This window comes from Pollicipes pollicipes, unplaced genomic scaffold (assembly GCF_011947565.3).
Source record: "Pollicipes pollicipes isolate AB1234 unplaced genomic scaffold, Ppol_2.1 Scaffold_4002;HRSCAF=4701_pilon_pilon_pilon, whole genome shotgun sequence".
NCBI lineage: Eukaryota > Metazoa > Arthropoda > Thecostraca > Pollicipedomorpha > Pollicipedidae > Pollicipes > Pollicipes pollicipes.
Window position 1 is genome coordinate 14,262,112 of NW_023596420.1, and position 14,289 is coordinate 14,276,400.

Here is a 14,289-nt window from a genome sequence, read left to right on the forward strand (position 1 = left end):
CTGATAAAGGGGGGGGAGGGGGAGATGCTACCCGATGCGAGAGGCCGAGAATCAGTGGGGTGACGTGGGCGCCAGGCGATATATATCCTCGGAGTAATGTGGTTGGGTGCACCGAATGCATAAGGTCTGTGTGGATTAATTAAGGACGAGAGGGTCCCAGGGTTGACATCCAGTAGGTCCTTGCCAATTGAGTTGGCCAGTTGCGCGGAATATCTACCACTTCGGGCGTGATATGGGATTCAGGACAGCCTATTTTGCTCAATGCATCTGAGTCTGTTTTGGCCCGGTTAAAGGAAATCATCATTTTAACGGTGGATGTGGGGTTTCGTGTTAGGTCGCACAACCATGTACGGGGAGACATCCGTTTATGGCGCCTGGCCGAACCTACTATCCGGACAATGCTCCGGTTACCCGCATCATTCTAACACTTTGGCTCACATGTGTGCGAGTGTGTGTGTGTGTGTGTGTGTGTGTGTGTGTGTGTGTGTGTGTGTGTGTGTGTGTGTGTGTGTGTGTGTGTGTGTGTGTGTGTGTGGTGTGTGTGTGTGTGTGTGTGTGTGTGTGTGTGTGTGTGGTGTGTGTGTGTGTGTGTGTGTGTGTGTGTGTGTGTTGTGTGTGTGTGTGCATGTACGTATGCGTGTGTGTGTGTGTGCGTGTACGTGTTGATGACGGGTATGCGGAAGTCATTGCATGCCGAGTCGTACGCGTAAATATAACAAAGTCCATTTTTCGTCATCAAGCAGGCCACTTTGTGGCCCCGTGGCAGCCACCATCCATTAGTCACACTTAACCGCCCGCTGCATACGCTGGACCCAACGTCCGAGTGACTCACCCCTGGTCAGACGGCATACTATTGCATCAGCCAGGCACTGCAGGCTGGGTTGGGTACAGCTACTAGACTCGTCTCCGTTCAAGCCCAGGTATCTGGTAAAAGATCACTCGTAAGCCATCTGTTTCGTTGGAAACCCAAACTATGCACCCCATCCGTCATGTGATTTGATTCCTTCTTTCAAAAGACACTATCAACGCCTTAACAGCCGTCTGTTGCATCAAATACTTCTGGGGTCGCAATGCAATCCCGCATTCAGTGATTGGCTTAGCCGACCATCGTACGATGTCGTACTCGCTTCACATTGGTTAAAAATCACACCGTCTCCGTGGCACATAATTATGACTCGTTTCTGTTGGAGGTAGTATATAAGACGAACCGTTTGTTACCATGTATGCTCACACGCTCCTAAGCTAGAAGTCACAGGGCTACTGTTAGTTGTGGGCATTGTGGTGTGATGTCGGTGTTGGTAAATATAATTCAATGACAAGTAGAAGCTATAGACTGACAGCATTTACATTTGCTTGACTTGCGAAAAAGACTGGTACGAGTGAGCTCGTCACTGGTCTAATTATCAAGCAAGCATCTGCTACAGTAGCATCATCTGTCTCGTATGCTGAGCAATGGACTTCTCATTATAAAGTTGCTCTTTTGAGGAGGCTTGATAACGACAGTCGGCGGCGCACAACACCAGCGGCAGCCGGGCAGCTGCGCATCGCACGCAGTTTACCACAAACCTCCCCTCACAAGTGCACCACAGCTGGTGACTGTCACTATGGTTTATCTGACCGTCTAACCTGCCATGGCTTCCACTCAGCAGCACAGTAACTGGTACTGTGTTCGTACCAGCGTAGAATTACAATACCGTGTGCCAGACCAGGCCTGGGAGGAAAAAACGTTACAAGGGTGTGTTCCACACTCGTATGGGATTTTGAAACCTAGATGGCCATTTTCAAAATCACTCATTCCGTGAACTTGTGCATGATATTTTGTGAAGATTTTTGCAGAACCACCCATGCATGCATGACACCACAGAAACGTCATGCAAATATCACCACCTCAACGGCCTTGTAGTGCCCAAGGTTAATGGCTATATGATCATCTAATCATTCGTGTCTGGTGCACGTCAGCACGGTTCGCGGCATTAACGGGCAACAGCTGCCTTACACCTATTTTAGTTGCGTTGAGTGCAAGTTTGAAGAAAAAACACATTTTGTGCGACACAATACATGAGTGTAGGCATTAGTAAGAGTTATGACGTAAATAAGACTGTGTATCGAATAACTTGTGAAAGTCGTCATAACGGTGTAAATGGAAGTAAAAATACAAAACCACGGATAAATATGCAAGAGCACCACGAGAAAACACAAAAAAAAAGCACAAAACCCATATTTGGGTTCAGCAAAGATGCCACAGCAAGCACTGACACCTATGGGAAAGTTGAAATACGGCGTGTGAGGTGACCCATCCGCTTTAGTGCCAATTCTGACACCACCAGTGTGGCACTGATGCTGACGTCATGAAGACGTTCCATGACGCAATTAAACGATGACGTATTGAAGAATATATGTACTAAATAATGAAACCGTGTCGTTTAGAGCAGCCTTCCGCACCTCGAAGCAATGGAATAGTAACAAGTGAGCTTATGCTATCATATTTGATGCTTGATTCAATGTTTCTAAACGTGGGACATTCCTGTTGAGGCTGCGCTAATGGACGGCATTCGTTCTGAATCCGAGCGTCACGTGACTACTGAACCACTCGAGTGACATACATCTAGGCGTGGGCTAAATCAACGTACTTCTTGAGTTACGTGCAGTAGTGTTGGACCCGTGATGGCAGATTTTGCATGAAATATATGACCCGAACTGTGATTTGTGTTTATGACTGAGTGATCTGTTTTATGTCGAACATTCTCATGAATTGTACTATTTTAGTGGATTTTTAAAAAATTAATTCTCACCTATATTTATGCAGACGTAATACCAAAGCAAGCACAATACAACTGAGATTTTGGAAGTATGTAGTCAGATCTAACAAAATGGAATTATTACAAAAATGTCGCATTCCGTGCGCGTACTCACGGCTCTCGTAGTCATAGAGCATGTTCCACGGAAAGCTTGTTTTCGATGTGATTGCCAGTAGGCAGGTTAGCTTGGCCACCAGCAGTCGCATTGTTTTATTGATTTATTTGAAATTATTTTATTTCGTAACTGCTTACGAGATACAATCATTTGCTCGCATGGAAGAGCAAATCCTTCATTTTCAATACTAAGCTGCACGGGTGCGCATGACATGCCACGCAACGTTCATTCGCTCCTTACCCTTACATTATTTTCGAGTCACATTATGTGTGTACTAAAGCCGTTGACGTTGCGATATTGGCACCACATTGTGGTCCTACGGCGCAGGAGGCAATCTGTACAAATCATCGCGTAGCAAAACGAAAGCAAAATTATATAATCATCGCATGCAAAGAAGCCATTCAAGTGGTTACCACGCGCGCTACAAATGAAACAAAATCGCCGCGCTGATTTTGTGTTGTTTTGTGCAGAGATGGAGAACGGGTCTGGTGCCTACCAACACAAATATCGCAACCACGAGAGTAGACGGCATCTCGCGTAAACGTCGCCCTGGCGAGGATGGAAAACTGTGGCGGGGCGTTCAGTGAGCGTACAGCGCCAATGGTCCTACATTTTCCCTTCGGCATTGTACGGTGGAACATTGTGTAGCAATGCCTGCCAGGTACGCAATCTTATGCGTCCTTCTGTTTGGGGACCCCTAGAAAACACACTGCAGAAATGCCAGCGATCTTAGCAGAAGTGTCACGTTATATACTTCGGGTGGTCTGAGCCCCCAACCCCTCCCTCAATGCTCCGCTGAACCCTCGCAATGCATATAAGTAGACGGAATACTGGGCCAAAGAAAGGCAAAGCAATTTTTTCAACTCTTGCTACACTGGGTTGTTAATCACCTTTTAAGAAAAAATGACCATGAGTACAGTTTCGAAAAGTTCAGTTTGCTCATGCAGCTACTTTTCAAAACGTCCAACTGTAGACCCTGGTCCGCTCCGGTCACCTGTATTAAGTCAGTACCCTCGACCAACTTAACTTCCAGCCGTACCCAGCCACCCAGAGTCAGACGGTCAGCTGCCGACAGGCTACCGGCCAGAGCCAGACGGTCAGCTGCCGACAGGCTACCGGCCAGAGCCAGACGGTCAGCCCCCGACAGGCTACCGACCAGATCCATACGATCAGCTCCCGACAGGCTACCGACCACAGTCAGACGGTCAGCTCCCGACAGGCTACCGACCACAGCCAGACGGTCAGCACCCGACAGGCTACCGACCAGAGCCAGACGGTCAGCTCCCGACAGGCTACCGACCACAGCGAGACGGTCAGCTCCCAACCGGCTACCGACCAGAGCTAGACAGTCAGCTCCCGACAGGCTACCGACCACAGCCAGACGGTCAGCTCCCGACAGGCTACCGACCACAGCCAGACGGTCAGCTCCCGACAGACTACCGACCACAGCCAGACGGTCAGCTGCCAACAGGCTACCGACCACAGCCAGACGGTCAGCCCCGACAGGCTACCGGCCACAGTCAGACGGTCAGCTCCCGACAGGCTACCGACCACAGCCAGACGGTCAGCTCCCGATCCACGGACTCAGTTGCGCGACCCATGCTAGCAGGGGATCGCAATTAGGGAATATCATTATGAAACATGAGAAAGTGAAGAAGCGCTTGCACTCTGCCGTTGAACACCGTTACGCAGCAGGGAGGGTACGCCTTATTCCCAGCAACTGCGTCAGTGTCAGAGTCCAATGACAGAAGACACGGGTGGCTCCGCCACAAACAGCAGGATTTGGTGCAACGCATGCTGCCTGCTCTATGGCTGGCAATTGGACACCATCACCCCCAGTACTTTTTAACAGTAAGACGGCCTCCCGGGCGGTCTTTACCTGGACTGCCATTGTCCAGATTCACGAGCAGTATCACATGCAGTGGGGGCATGTGCGGCGACCGGCTTACTGGTGACGGTACCCGCTCCACGCAGGACGGAGGCTGCGGCAACATCAGCACCAGCGCACCAGTCAGGGACGGACGGCACACTTCGTCAGACAGCGCTGGTGAAACGCACACACCCAGATCACCAGCAGCCTGATCACGCACACACCCATATCACCAGAAGCCTGATCACGCACACACCCAGATCACCAGAAGCCTGATCACGCACACACACACATATCACCAGAAGCCTGATCACGCACACACACACATATCACCGGAAGCCTGATCACGCACACACCCAGATCACCAGCAGCCTGATCACGCACCACACACCCATAATCACCGGAAGCCTGATCACGCACCACACCCATATTCACCAGAAGCCCTGATCACGCACCACACCCAGATCACCAGAAGCCTGATCACGCACACACACACATATCACCGGAAGCCTGATCACGCACACACCCAGATCATCAGCAACCTGATCACGCACACACCCATATCACCGGAAGCCTGATCACGCACACACCCATATCACCAGAAGCCTGATCACGCACCACACCCAGATCACCAGAAGCCTGATCACGCACAACCACACATATCACCGGAAGCCTGATCACGCACACACCCAGATCACCAGCAGCCCTGATCACGCACACACCCATATCACCGGAAGCCTGATCACGCACACACCCATATCACCAGAAGCCTGATCACGCACACACCCAGATCACCAGAAGCCTGATCACGCACACACCCAGATCACCAGAAGCCTGATCACGCACACACACACATATCACCGGAAGCCTGATCAACGCACACACCCAGATCACCAGAAGCTGATCACGCACACACACATATCACCGAAGCCTGATCACGCACACACACACATATCACCGGAAGCCTGATCACGCACACACCCAGATCATCAGCAACCTGATCACGCACACACCCAGATCACAGAAGCCTGATCACGCACACACACACATATCACCGTAAGCCTGATCACAGCACACACCCAGATCATCAGCAACCTGATCACGCACACACCCAGATCACCAGAAGCCTGATCACGCACACCACACATATCACCGGAAGCCTGATCACGCACACACCCAGATCAACCAGAAGCCTGATCACGCACACACACAGATCACCAGCAGCCTGATCACGCACACACACACATATCACCGGAAGCCTGATCACGCACACACCCAGATCACCAGAAGCCTGATCACGCACACACCCAGATCACCAGCCAGCCTGGCTCAACGGGAAGCCTCGGCAGGGATAACACACACACCAAGCACGAACCACACACACCCACACACACACACACACACACACACACACACACACACCACACACACACACCACACACACACACACACACACACACACACACCACACACACACACACCACACACACACACACACACACACCACACACACACACCACACACACACACACGCACATATGCCTAGCCTGTGCTACTCCCGACTTATCCGACTCGCCAGAACCCTCACAATCCTCCCTTTAAACGGCATCCTCTGCAGTGGTATCTCGATGTTTTAGCCGATCGTGATGCACAGTCGTCGTTTTCCCACTGCCCTCGAGACGCGCCCTATAATTCAGGTCACCCACCTTACGCCGCAACATGGCTGCTTTCCAGGGCCGCAGGAACTTGTAACATTGGCCGGCAGGCACAACGGCCCTGTGTGAATATTCTTGATCGCGAGGGTGGAATGAAAACTCATTCAACTTACTTTCATATGCCGCTCTGTTGCGAGCTTGCTTGCGATCGGATGCAAGGGTGGTAAAGCGGTGCACCTGCCGCGAGCTGGTGCAGAGATTGTCGATACGATCCACCTCCGTGTGACCGCTTGGTGCAATAGGAACATCAAGGCTCACCTCAGCTAGAAGCTTTGGCTCGCGCGCGAACACCACATGTTATGGAGAGTGGCCTGGTGGGGAGTGAACCTGAGCGCGGAGGCCAATGTCAAGAAGGGCAGATGAACGTCACAGAGTGATCGTCGTCCAAATATGTTGCCAACACGTTTAGAATGATTCGCATGGTAGGCTCCACCTTCGAATTTCCCTGGGGATGATAGAACGATAGTTTTGATGTTTCTATCACCAATCGACGCCAGGTTTCCGTTGGAACCACACCTGTGAAGTTGGCAGCACCAGCAGAGTGGCAGGCGTATGGGGCAACCATACCGGGAGAAGAATTCGTTTACCAAAGTGGATGCAACGGCCGCGACCCTTATGTCGGGAAGAGCGCATACTTCGCACTAACGGGTAAACGCGTCACAAACAACCGGCAAGTGTTTGTCACCACGACCAGTGGCAGGCAACCCAGTCACAAAAATCGATGCACATTATGTTAAACGGTTGAGCGGCGTGCAATTTTTCCTTGACGGCACGAAGTCGCGGCGCTAGGTCCCTTGTAGGGGTACAGCGCTCACAGCTCCCACAGAACGTCTCCATAGCCTGGACCATCTGGAGCCACCAGAATCGTACACGGATCTGCTCAAGAAGCTTTTCAGCTCTGAAATGACCTCCAGCCGGACCCGCGTGAAGCGATGTTAACGCTAGTGGTACTAACGAAGCCGGAACAACAATCTGAAGTCCCTCTTCTTCACCCGCACGTCTCTTGTACAGTCTGTGGAGCACACCGTTTAGGAGCTTGACGATTGGCCACTGCCTCAGAAACTGAGCTGCAGCCGCAGACAGGTCAGCCCGGTTTGGCTTCACTTCTGCAGACAAAAAGCGACTTACCTCTGCGACCTTCTCATCCCATCCTGCTATTCCCTAAGATAGCTGGATGACCAGAATAAGGCAGACACCTTATGCACACAGGATTCATCAGTTTGAGTCGAAGCGTCCACAAGGTCAGCTGGCCGCCGGCTCAGTGCGCCAGCTACAACGTGAAGTGCTCCCGGTCTGAGTAAGGCATCACAATCGAACTCTGACCGAATTTCAAGCCATCTGGCAATCACACCAGTTGAGTGCTTAAAATTTAGCCGCCACGGGAGACTGGCATGGTGGGAACGTAGTTTGAACTTTCGACCCAGTAAGTAATGCCGCAAATGTTGAATGAACACGCCGCAAGCCGGAAGCTCCTTTCCAGTCGTACTGCAGTTCCTTTACGATTTAGATAGTCTACAACTCTCGTACGCGATTACCCTGTACACACCACCCTGGTCTTGCAGCAACACGGCACCGATACCCTCGTCACCAGGACCGCAGCCAAGCGTGAACAAGCCGGCGCCGTCACTGAACTGTGGGAAGCGCATGACGGGCGCGTCTGTCAAAGCCTGCTCCGTTGATTTGAAGACCGTCTGCGCGTCAGGTGACCACGTGCGTCAGGTGACCAAATAAAGGCTGTTATCCTTCTGAGTCAGTTTGGCAAGTGACGCCACAGTTTCCGCAAAGTGATGGACCTAATTACGAAGGAATGATGCCAGGCCAAGGAAACTGCTATGTTCGTTTGAAGTTCTCGGCAGGGGCCCCTCAACCACTTGTGGGATTTTTTCACGGTCTTCCCAGATCCCCTCACTTCAGACAACATGCCCCAAAAAGGTGACACTCGAGCAAAACAGCTCATACTTCTCTAGATTCAAAGGCAGACCGACGTCATGCAGGCAGCTCGAGACAGAGCCGAGCTTAGTGAGGACGCCAGAGCTCTGATCCACGTACCACAATGTTATCGAAGTGATGCGCACGGATGGACGGCCCTGGCCCCGGGCCCCGGGCCAGCCCTCGCCCGTTTCCCACCAGGAAATACTTACGACAGACCGCCTCCACGCGCCCCACTGAGCTGTACCGCTGACAACGATGACCCCTTTTGGCACATTGCCACCTCATATCGCCCGGCTCCCCGCAGGCATAACGCTGAAACGGCTGACGGGGCCCGACTGGCCGTGATCTGGCGAAGTGCCAATCCAGGCTTCCCTAAAGCTCAGCGATCCTGCGCTCCAGCTGAGCGACAGTTGTGCTATCCCCGTCTCCTGCTGTAAGCGTGCGCACAAAAGCGCCAGAGCTGCACCCAACAGAGCTGTGCTTATGTCTAGCCTTTGCCACGGCAGCATCGAAAGAGGAAATGCCGTCAGCGATCACAGCCGAATGATATTCATCTGATAGTTCTGAGAGAAAGTGGTTGACCAGCAGCTCATTCTGACCATCAGCGGGCTGGCTGGGAAAGCCATCGGCAAGATCTTTGCGAAATCTAGTGACAAAGTTGTCCAGAGACTCGGCAAGGTCATACCTAAGACCCTTTAGCACCAAGTAATAATCTACCACACTACGCCGAGAGAACGAAGTTCGGAGACCATCAACTGATGTCTAAAAAGTCTGCTATTCGTCCCAAGGTGATGCATCGTATGCATATCTGCCAATGCCCGAAAGGCACAGGGGAAGAATACCGACTTTTCGGACATCACACCACATCTGCAGCCGGGCATGTCCGCCAAAGTCGTCCAGGAAACGATGAACACATCCCGCCCCAGAAAAACGAGGCCACAACACGTTTACGTGGCTCGAAGTCGCGCCAATCGTCGACATTACTGGTTTGTCCTCATCCACATCTGGCGTCGTACAACATGATTGCTACAAACACAGCAAGTCAAACAGCGCTCAAAAGAGGGCATGAAAAACAGACCTGAATGTTGACTAAAATTGAAGCCCGTTTTCAAACCAGGAAGCTGAAGAGATGTCGGAGACGCAGCTGTTTGCCGTCGGAGCACGCCGTCCGGACGCACAGTCGACACAGGCGCGCCGTCCAGACGCACAGTCGACACAGGCGCGCTGTACGAGCGCGCAGCCCATGCAGGCACGCTGTTCGAACGCTCGACACAGACGCACTCTCTGAGCGCGCAGTGGACACAGGCGCGCCGTACGAGCGCGCAGTCTACACAGGCGCGCTGTACGAGCGTACAGTCCATGCAAGCACGCTGTTCGAACGCTCGACACAGACACACTCTCTGAGCGCGCAGTGGGCACAGGCTCATTGTCCGAGCGCACAGCCAACGCAGGCACACTGTTTGAGCGCACAGCCGATGTAGGTGCGGTCCGAGCGCAGTCGATATAGCCACGCTGTCCGAGCGCGCAGTCGATGTAGGTATGCTGTCCGAACGCACAGTGGTTGCAGACGCGCCCTCCAAGCGCGCAGCCGATGCAGGCACGCTGTCTGAGCGCGCAGTCGATGCAGGTGCGGGAGAAGAAGCAATTGTTCCAACTTCAGGGCGTTGTTCACTCTTTGCTGCCACCAAATGTAGACGCTGGTCCACTTCGATCACTTGTATTTACCCCGTGTTTGCAGTCCGTACCCTGAACCGACTATCTCCCAGCCGCACCCGTCCGTCCGTACCCGAGGTCTGTGGTGGCTCTGGCCCGCACACGCGACTTCGGTCAGGTCACACTGTCAGTGGCCGTGCTGAATGCCGACCCGGGAACTCATTGCCAACAGCCTACTACATAACCGCTACCCCGGTGTACTAACGGTCGATGATTTTCAACGTGAGAACCACAATTAACACCAGAAGCACTAAGGTTCAAGACACGTTTTGCTGATGTCCACTACCAGCACGTGTCAAAACGTCAGTAGCTCTATTTTTAAGCCGGAGCTCCGGAGAATCATGTGGGCTATTCTATATAAAGTCGCCATTTTGCGCCTCCGGCCAACTTTGACGTACGATGAACGATACATTTGTTTTCATTGATCACAAGGGCTGGGTTTTCTAAAATATTTTCTTTTTTGAATCATATCCCATTCTAAACACAGAAGTGCAGCGCCACACCATCTTGGCTGATTGTAGAATAGTTTATTTGCAGCAGAACGCTGTCAAATATCCCAATTTTGGAGTATCTATTTTTGTAATTTTGGACACAGATTGATCTTGATCAAATCTGAGGGGAAATCATTTGTTGTGGGTGAATTAGGTCAACTGTATCGGCTCAGTTCCCCCACCCCAGCCGCCGAGTTCAGAAAATGACATCCATAGATGTCAGTCATAGGAACTGTCAGGGGTGAAATAGTGCCTTTGCTCTTACCAACGAAATTCGGAACCATCTGGAATATCACCTGGAGTCAAATCTATGAGAAACCGTTGCAGTATAATTTTAAATGCCATAAACCACAAAAGCTAAGACAAATGAAACGCTACAGAGCATAACCATCACACTTTTTCATTTCAAGAGTTCATGTGCACTTAAGTACTATGTGCTGGCAATAAAACACTGAATGATGCTCGAGTCTAAAGCGCAAAATTGTCGGATAAAGGCATCCTTAACATAACCATCTAATAAACCTAACCATAAACCAGCAGTTACCTATTCAGTTAAGCGATGACAGGGGTGTGGATTGTGCCTCCTAATCAGAAATATAGGACATATAGCCTCAAATCTGGGGAGAAATTGTTTAAAGCGCACTTCAGAGGAAAGCTTAGCCATTTTCCTTCTTGCGCCAACTTCCCCCCTCCCCCCCCCCGAACTCTCTCCTAGGTATTTTGCGAAAAAAAGCTGATCTCGGAGCCCCACATTTTTTGATAGCATGGGTCTATAAGCACCTGAAAACGACATCATTTTGGTTTTATGACGTAATCACACAATCATCTTCGCTGAGCCATTACTGCCGCAACACTTGCACTTCCTAACACGGTCTCAATCAACGGAACTTAGTGCAAAGCCCATGCAATATTGGTATCAGCAGATGCACAATATCTTTGTGAACATCTCTGTTGCCTTCATTTAACACCATAATGTACAGTAAAATAACAATTTAAAGCGTTTCATCTCGTGCCTGTCCACCAACCAGAACGCTAAGTCTGAGGTGCGATCGACCGTGTGAGGGGCGTACACCAGCTATCCTCGGTAATCGGCATTTTACTTCAAGGCCACCGTCCCTTTCAGCAGTAGGAAGTCTCAGATGAATTCTTCACAGGTGTTCCTCCAGTGTCCTCCGTTGACCTATACAGCTTCAGATCGGGTGTCCGCAAACAACAAGCCCCCTAGATCGGCAGGGCCATGTAACACTACTACCAGGGACTCCCTTTATGGTAGTTCCCGAGGGACGCCGTGAAGCGCCTTAAAAATTACTGACGTTTGGCTACGCTCTGCCAGTCAGCGTCTTACAGCATGAACACAACCAACAGCAGTCCACAGCCTTGCACTGAGCACGCACTGAACCCAATGCATTGCCGTGTGGCGAACATCGGAGCCCATCTGCCTCAGATGGCACGACGGAGCCCATCTGCCTCAGATGGCACGACGGAGCCCATCTGTCTCAGATGGCACGACGCTTTAAAACGCCGCGTAGCAATCTGATCACGTTCGTCGGAAGGTGCTGTGGCCAGCTACGGTTTTTACGACCGGTGCTAACCCGCCTAGTGATTTGGTATTTTATACCGTTAAGTATGTCAAGCCAGTTCCGGTTGGAAAATCTGTGAAAAGCACTGATCTGAGGGCCATTGGAAAATAACTGTATCACCACTAATCTGTGACGTCACCACTGATATAGTACAGTTTGTAGTAGATTTCTGCCACCTGCTAACAACTAGCCTGATTAAAGCTACTATGTTTGTCAACACCCTGCGGCTCAATCTGCTTAGCAGCGAGACGTCAATGTTTCGACATGTGCTCTACACAAGCGCCCGCTGCAAGCGTTAGCGAGTACAGCCAGTGCGAAGCTTTGGGTTTCGTCTACCTGACATAGTCTCTGGTAATGTGAGCTAGCCTGTTGCGATTTGTTTCTATTTTCGAAATTTTGTCGCCAATTGGCTCGCACAAATGTCCGTTTTTGTGACCGGTCATATCCGGTAAATCAGAAGCTTTTTCACCCTTGGCAATTGTTTCCATAGCATCGCTTAGACTTGACTTTTTAAGTATGAAATATGTTTAGCACTCTCCGGTCCTGGTCATAAAGGTTGTGGTCATAATGGCTTTCAGTGGTATGGCACCTATGACGTGACTCCTACGTGTGCAGCCTACCTAAAAGACCAACATCATCTTCATGCCTTGAACTGCTGTTCAGCAGCACTATGTCCGTTCTCTCTGGCAGATTTTCAGAAGACGCTTGTGGTGCTGCCGTTGCGCCGGAGGTGTATCAGTAAAAATATGAATCTTTAAAACAAAATATTTCATGCGGCTTGCATATCAAGCCCAGTATGGAGCGTAGCACCGTGCTAAACTGCGTGCTATTACCACGTAAGAACAACGTGTCTATCCCATTTGGCTGCGACGCCAGGGCCTCTAGATTTGTGTTTGGCTTTGATCTCTGCTTGACTGAATGGTCTCAAGTCGTTGTCAGTTTTACGCTTCACATGTCAGGCGAATAGGGCATGGCTGCTTAGGCTACGTGCGTCACCATGCTCGTCAACATCTGTAAATCTAATGCGACCGATGTAATTGCCTTTGTGAATGTCAACAAATAATATAACAGACGGCGACGTCACAATAACCATCTAAAAAGGTTGCCTCTTGTGCAGTTTTTGGTATACATACAGTTTCCAAAGCACCAGTTTAGTGTTAAACACCAATGCCGAAAACGAGTTACGGAAGTGCATGTCAGCGCGGAATTCATCCATGTCTGTACGAGTGACATGCATATAAGAGATGTCGGGGGCCTGATGATAACTCTTTTTGAGAAATCAGTCAGTTTCGTGGCCAGAGATGGGGCATGTGGCCTCATCCCCGTGTAGTTTACCTACCACCTGTAAGTAGTCACGAATAGCGAAGTTACCCAGGTGACGCAAAGAAGCGCATGTTGTCTGAGGCAATTAAGTCCCCAAAATAGCCTCTGACTAAGTCCACTAGTAGCCTTTGCCCAACCTATTTTGTGTTTGCATACTAGCATCGCAATTAATATGCCATCTACATATAAATACATAAATATACATAATAATACATAAATATAAAAAAGGCCTTGCATTAATACCATTACGGGCATGGAACCCATTCCCTAGATGAGCTTCACCCAAGCAATCTTCTCCGGTGCTAAATTTTGCCTTGGGCGAATTTTTATCCGACGAATCTTTACTCATACCAACTATTGTCCGACCGAATACTGTCCCATAAACCTTTGTCCGACGTGCTCTGCCCAGTAACCGTTGTATCACTGTCGGCAGCATCAAAATTCAGCAGCCTCGGCATGAGTAAATAGCAATTGTTTGCGTCGTTGGTACTGGTTCAGGATAAGACAGACAACCCCCGCGGGCGCAGCGGATGACTTGAACGATCAAACGCAGTCTCAAACACCTGTTGGGTAGGCACTGACAGCGAACTTGGCGAAGGGCAGTAGGTTCCTTTTTGTTGAGGTCAGCAGCGAAACGGGATGAACCATTTTGAACCACGTGACACATTCGATGGAGATGCTTCTGATCGTAGCGGATGTTGTTGACAGTGGCATGCGGCCCTTCAGTGACAATCTGGCGTACGGTAACAGCA